Here is a 7,956-nt window from a genome sequence, read left to right as displayed (position 1 = left end):
ACTTTTATTCCACTGAATGTGCATCAGACTGAATTATAATGTATATGCTTATGGGAACAATAACTGGCATAGGAAAGAACCTTTAAAATTTGGTGCTTTGACCTCTTCTCGTAATTGCGTACACCACCACATATCAATGTTTTTATCAGTCAACTGTGAATTCTCATCTTACAGGAATATAAAATAAGTGGATGTTTAAATTTAATGACTTGGTGTTTATTTTTTCTAAAAGCCACCATAAGTATTTATTAACAGTTGATATTAAACATAGTGGAAAACTACATTTAAAATGAATTCAAGAAATACAAGGTGAAAAAATCCCCTGGAGTATTGAATACATAGTATTTGGCAATCTGAAAAAATTCCCACTATGTGGTAGTAGCATATGTCTTTAATCCCAGTACTTAGAAGTCTGCAAGCAGGCAGATATCTCTTAGAGGCCCACTTTGTCTACAAAGGGAGTTCCAGGACAGCTAGAGATGCTGGAAGCTCTGTCTCAAAAAATTAGAGAATAAAAAAAAAAGAAAGAAAGAAAGAAAAGAGAAAAAAGAATTTTACTTTTTCAAATTCAGTTACGTCTACTACTGCATTAAAAAGTAGTATTTTTAAGAATGCTCTATGTTCATTTTTCTGAGTCATAGTGTGATTTTTACTTCTGAAAACTGAATGTCAAATAACCTATTACATATTAAAAATTCATATACACATATATGCATAATGTTTATGCATTAGTTCATGGAAAGACATGTCTGAACATTCTATTTACATTGTTTGTAAGTTGGCCCTTGTAAATTTATTTTCCAAAATTTATGTAACTCATCAAACAAAGGTATGTGATCGCTTCAAGGACTTGGCTACTCATTAATCCTTTCAAGGGCAAGGCATAGCAGTGTAAACTCTGTAATGCCTTGCAAGTATTTATTCACATTTTTTAAATGAAATAAGACAATGTTTCTCTCTGTTTCAAAGTCCCAAACTGCATGCCACTACATTCTTTGTGAATTTTTTTAATCAAAGTTGTTGGAGGTAATTTCACTGATAATGGCTCCAAGCAATCTGATACACTTAAAAAATAAATTTCATATTTTAGACATGCTTCCCACATGCATTAGCCATAGTTCCATAGGCTTTAATTTGTTGTTAGTGACACAACCTTAAAGATTATGGATGTTGTTTTAAAAGAAGACAGAAAGGGGCTGGAGAGTGGTTCAGAGCACTGACTGCTCTTCCAGAGGTCCTGAGTTCAATTCCCAACAACCACATGGTGGCTCACAACCACCTGTAATGAAATCTGGTGCCCTCTTCTGGCCTGCTAGGACACATGTAGGCAGAACACTGTATACATAATAAGTAAATTTAAAAAAAAAAAGAATTAAAAAAAGAGGACAGAAAAATAAGGTTTTGCATTGATTTTTCAACTAAGGCTTTATGATTCTAAGTCCTTACCATTACCCTTAAAGGTATTTATGAATTTTTAATTTCTAACAAGATATAGGAATGACTGCATAATACTTGGATTATAAATGTCAAAACCAGCACAAATGTATAAAATAACATGCTTAAATGTTTATTTTCTACATTTTTGATATTAATATTTGGAGTAACTGCATGTCCTTTTAAAAAATCATTTTTCTTTTAACTTTACATGATATAAAGTTATGAAATATTAAAAATTTAAAATTAAACTGTCATTGAAATTGAACATCATCTGACCACTAGTTGCTGGATGAAGCTTCTCTCATCACAGTTAGGCTAGGTACCAGTCCTGCAGAATGGTGGAGATAGGATTGTAGGAGCCAGAGGGGTCAAGGACATCATAAGAAAAGTGACAGAATCTAAGGGCTGGAGAGATTGCTCAGAGGTTAAGAGCACTGACTGCTCTTCCAGAGGTCCTGAGTTCAATTCCCAGCAACCACATGGTGGCTTATACCCATCTGTAATGAGATCTGGTCCCCTCTTCTGGCCAGCAGTCATACATGCTGTATACATAATAAATTAATAAATCTTAGAAAGAAAGAAAGAAAGAAAGAAAGAAAGAAAGAAAGAAAGAAAGAAAAAGAAAAGTGACAGAATCAGAGACTGAACCCACAATCAGGGATCCTGCATGGAACTGACCTAGACACTCTGCTTATATGTAACAATTGTGTAGCTTTGTCCTCTTGAGGAACTCCTAACAGTGGGGACAGAGGCTGTCTCTGACTCTTCTACTGGCTTTTGGGACCCTACTCCTCACACTAAGTCACCTTGTCCAGCCTTTTACATGTGGAGGTGCTTAGTCTTACTGCATCTTGATAAGCCATGTTTTGTTGATACTCATGGGAGACCTGCCCTTTCCTAAACAGGAAAAGAAGAAGAGTGGATTGGGGGTTGGAAGAGAGGGGAGTTGGGGGAAGGTAATGGGAAGAGAGGAGGGAGAACTGTGACTAAGATATACAATAAATAACCAACCAACCAAACAAACAAATAAATAAAAGAAATCAAACATTATCGGCTTTGAATTAATATTTGCAGACTAATGTAAGAAGATGGATTGGAATCTGCCTCTTGTAGCTTAGTTACAGAAAAGAATCAAGATAAACATGAGACTCTATTCCTCGAAGAAAATGTAAGTAAAGGGAAAAAAATCCAATATCAAATGATCATCCACGAAAGTATGCATACATTAAAGCATGCATACAATTAAAATTAGTGAAAAGTGTGTGTGTGTGTGTGTGTGTGTGTGTGTGTGTGCATGTAATGAAGATTAGTGGAAAATGAGCCCATGAAATTGAAAGAGAGAAAGGAAGATATAAGGAATGGTATGGAGGGAGAAAGAGATGACTAAACATAATGCTATTATATAATATTAAAAATAAAAGAACATATTTTTAAACATATTTTTAAAAAGAACCAAATCATGGTGTGTTGGTTGCAAAGGCAATGGCCCCCAAATGAAGGGGTGTTATTAGGTGGTATATCCTTGTTGGAGGAAATGTGTCACTGTGGGGGCAGGCTTTGAGTTCACTTTTGCTCAAGCTTCCTTCAGTGTGACAGTTGGTTGACTTCCTATTGCCTGCATGCCACCATACTCCCCACTATGATGACAATGGACTGGACTTCTGAACTCTAAGCAAGCTACCCCAATTAAATATTTTCCTTATAAGAATGTCTATGGTCATTGTCTCTTCACAACAACAAAGACACAAACTAAGATAGAAGTTTGTATCAGAGACTTGAGTATTGCTATGGCAGTCCTGACTATGTTTTTAAAGGAATTTGGAGTTTGATACTTGGGGTTATGAAAATAGTGGAATACTTTAAGGTATGCTTAAGAGGCCACACTAGTAAAATCATTCAAGACTTGTGCTGTGTATGATTTCATGAACTGTAGTGGGCTCACTCAAGAGCTTCCAGAGAAGAAGAATTTAAATATTTTGCCTAGAGATCATTCTTCTGATGGTTTTTTCTGAAGAGCGTGAATGCCTTTTGCTCTTATCTGAAGAGTCTGCCTATGGATAATGTGAGAGTGTGAGATTAATTTTGACAGAAGAAATCTCCACACAGCCTAGTATAGACTCTGTCATGTAGTTTTTAGTGATAACTCTAATGAAGATTTATAATGAAAATGAGCAAGCTGAATAGGGTAAATTTTGGGAAGAAAAAAAGCACCAGGAAGTGGAATGGAACAAAATCCTAAATTCAGGGAGATAAATAGATTAAGAAATTTAATAAAGGGAGTGGTGACCTCAGGGCAAGATCCTACACAGCTAAATTTCCAACTTGTGAAAAGGAACTAAAGAAAAGCTTAGAGCTCGGTGTGGTGGGGGCAAACCTTTAATCCCAGCACAGAGAAGACAAGGGCTAGCTGATTTCTGAGTTTGAGGCCAGCCTGGTCTAAAGAACAAGTTCAAGGAAGCCAAGCTTACATAGTGAGGAAAACAGAGAGCTGGTAAAGATATAATTAACCAAGGGGGCCATGTTTCGTCCCTACTGTACTGGGTGGTTTGGTGTGTCAATTTGACACAAGCTAAGAGTCATTAGAGGAAAGAACTTAAGCTGAGGAAATGTTTCCTTGAGATCCAGCTGTAAGGCATTTTCTCATTTAGTGATCAATGGGGAAGGACCCAGCCTAAGGTAGGTAATGCCATCCATGGGCTGTTGGTCCTGGGTTTTATGAGAAGTTGGACAGATCAGGTCACAGAAAACAAACCAGTAGATGACACTCCTCTGTGGCCCCTGTATCAGCTCCTTCCTCCAGGATCCTGCTCTATTCAAGTTGCTGTCCTAATTTCTTTCAGGGATGAACAGCAACGCTGAAGTGTAAGCCTAATAAACCACCCTCATCTCCCCAACTTGCTTTTTGGTCATGGTGTTTAGTCACAGCAATAGAAACCCTAACTAAGACACCCAGTCAGCAGCAGAACTTGGCAGCTTCAGCATGTGGTTTTGGCTTTAGAGTGAAGGATAGAAGAGTTACAGAATAAAGGAGTTATGGAATAAAGTCACTGAGGCTAAGCATGTGTAAGGGGTGTCCCTGAATAGAGGTTTGCTAAGAGGTCACTGCATGAAGCTGTGTAGTTAAAGCCTGCATTGCCTTGGACAATCCTGATGTTAGCAATGCCAGAGTCATGGAAAAGCTGCCAAGGAGAGCTGCTAACAGGGAGTGGAACCAATCCATGAGAAAGAAGTGTGTTGCAGTCAAACCTGAATGGAGTTGGAGATCTGAAGAGCATTTTGACATTAAACATGGAGATGCTGAATTTGAAGTTTACCCAGCTGTTTGTTAGTATTGTATTTGTCCAGTATTTGCTCCTTATGCTCCCTTCCCTGCATTTTGGAATGGTAATGTATATTTGGCCATTACATGTAGGAAGTATGTGATCTGCTTTCTTGTTTTGATTTTATAGAAGATGACAGTTAAGAGATTGCATGAATCTCAGAAGAGACTTTGGACTTTGAAATAAGTTTGAGACTGTTACAGACTATGGAGACTTTTGAAGTTGAACTAAGTTAATATTTTTGTTTGTTTGTTTGCATTATAATATGGCTACTCTCCTTTGGGAGCCAGGGAGTGGAATGTGATGTTTTGAAAGCAAATGGCCCCCAAAGGGAGTGGCACAATTAGGAGGTGTGGCCTCATTGGGGGAAGCATGTTACTGTGGGAGTGGGCTTTGAGGTCTCTTTTGCTCAAGCTTCCCTCATTGTAACAGTCAGTGGACTGTTGTGACCGCTTCGACCAGCAAGGATGACGCAACACCGGAGCTCTTCTTTAAGCAGTTTATTCAGGACCTTGTTAGTAGTGATGTCTCCCCCTGGGCAAGCCTCTCCCAGCCCTTAAGTAGGTCTGGGCTACCAACCCCAGACAGCCACGTGGGCACTATCCAGCAGCACATGAATCCAGCCATAGCCAAATAAGGAGCTGTTTACCACAAAGAGTACTTGCCATCAGGAAGGCAGAGGGTGGAAGCCAGCGCTATCTTTAAGGTGCGGCTACACGCAGCTCTCTACAGTGGACAGACTTCCTGTTGCTTGCAAGATATAGCACTGTCAGCTTCAGCACTACATCAGCCTGCTCATTGCTATGCTGTCCATCATGACAATAATGAACTAAACCTCTGAATTGTAAGCAATCCACCCCAATTAAATATTTTCTTTATAAGAGTTTCTGTGGTCATGGTGTCTCTTCACAGAAATAAAAATCCAAACTAAGACGCATGATAAGATTTTTGAAATTTTAGGCATAGAATAGCCAGGATGGGCTTCCAATTAGCTTCAGGCCTCATCCCTCCAGGGTCAGTAGCTGCCAGGAAGGTGCTATTCCTTCCTAGAGAGCAGCATCAACAGAAACAAAACTAAACAGAGACTGACTAGGATGCAGAGGTGGGACTAGTGGCTGTTTACCCCTTTGGAAGAAGAGGTCTATAATAATCAAGGATATGGAGACTCTAGCAGTGCAATCATGTCATTAGAAAACATGACATGATCCTAAAGTTTCATGAAATTACCTGAGTGGGTAGATGAGAACATAGGAATGTGAGAAGTAACATAAATAGGACAGATGAGTCAGCAAAGAAATGACTAATATATAGACCTATAAAATTGAAAGACAAAAACCTGTACATCATTTAAAAAGTTAGTTCAGTAAGGATTTGATTCAATGATTTTCAAAAGACAAAGCAAAAAACAATCAATAAATGTTTGAAAAGCAATGAACCATGGAACAGGAAAAAATGGGATCAATAAGAGAAGACAAGTAGCCGGGAAGTTGTGCAGCACGTCTTTAATCCCAGCACTCAGGAGGCAGAGCCAGGCAGATCTCTGTGAGTTCAAGGCCAGCCTGATCTACAGGGCAAGATCCAGGACAGGCACCAAAACTACATAGAGAAACCCTGCCTCAAGAAAAAAATAAAAGAGAAGACAAGTAAACTGAAGACAATATTGACATAAAATATAGATTAATTTTTATTCTAGTTTAAATATATTATAAAATATGGAGAATTTTCTAGTGTAGTCATCATTTCTATTAATACTAAATTAATTAGGCAAATATTCTATTTTCTTCATTGTGAGAAAAAATCACATATATATTAATAATGTGTATTGCACAGAAAGCTTAATAACTAATTTACCATTTTAAGTATGCATTATAAATATGTATTTTTATTTTTTTATTTACTTACTTACTTTCAAGTCAGAGTTTCTTTGTGGAGCTTTGGAGCCTGTCCTGGAAGTCACTTTGTAGGCTAGGCTGGCCTGGAATTTACAGGAGGCCTGGCTCTGCCACATGAGTGTTGGGATTAATGGCGTGCTCCATTTCTGTCCAGCATATACTTATTTTTGTTCTTAATTATCAAATACTTGATAGTTTTCTTATAACACAAAATAGTTACCATGAATAAAAGGCAATGATATGCAAAACTGTTTCTGAATATTCAGGCACAAAGATTTCAATTTACCTGTGGGTTAATTTATACTGACATCTTTTTAAAAATATAAATCACTAAATTCACTGTAGAAATATTTCAGAAGAGAGATTAGAAATAGAAGGAACAAGAGTAAACAGCACATGTCATTTTGATGAAGTCTGTCTTGGGATATTATAAAATTGGTGATTAGACAAATAATATTAAAAGAGAAACAATGATTTTGTTCTGCCCATGTTGCAGTGAATTTCAGTGCATTTTACTCTTTAAATACTGTTGTTATAATTGTGTATGTATGTGAATAAATTGGCGGCATGTGTGCATGCATCATTGCTGCGAATGGTCAAAGTACAACTCTGTGAGGTCAGTTGTCTCCATTAACCTTTAAGTGAGGTCCGTCATTGAACTCAGGTTGTCAGCATTCAAAGACAAGTAATTATTTGACTGAGATATATCTCAATACCTAAAATATTTCTCTTCTCTTGTTTTGCTGTGGTGATATTTTACTTGTGCACCCCAATAAAGCTTTTTGGGGGAATCAGAGAATAGAGCCAGCCACTAGATTAGAAATAGAGGCCAGGCAGTGGTGGCACACACCCTTAATCCCATCACTTGGGAGGCAGAGATTCATTTCAATCTCTGTGAGTTCAAGGCCACACTCGGAACAGAGCCAGGTGTGCTGGTACAAGCCTTTATTTCCCAGTGCTAGTTAACCATAAACTTCTGGAGGTTTGTACAGACAGACAGGAAGTGATAGAGCTGGGTGGAAAGAGGAAGTGACGTCAGTGGGCAGAGAGAAGAAGTAATATGGCAGGGCCCAGTAAGGTATACAGGAGTGAGTATACAGGAAGTAGCTCTCTCTTGGGAAGAGAATTTCCTAATGGTAAGAACATGTGGCTGTGGATTAGTCTACTCCTCTGAACTCTCAGCTTTCATCCCAATATCTGGCTCAGGGTTTTTTATTCATAAAACCATTTAACAATTCGTGTTGCATTTTACTAGTGTGATTTCAAGGAGTGAAACAGAATTATAAACTAAACATAGACTAGAAAAG

Source organism: Onychomys torridus, chromosome 15, assembly GCF_903995425.1.
Source record: "Onychomys torridus chromosome 15, mOncTor1.1, whole genome shotgun sequence".
Lineage (NCBI taxonomy): Eukaryota > Metazoa > Chordata > Mammalia > Rodentia > Cricetidae > Onychomys > Onychomys torridus.
This window is presented reverse-complemented; position numbering follows the sequence as displayed.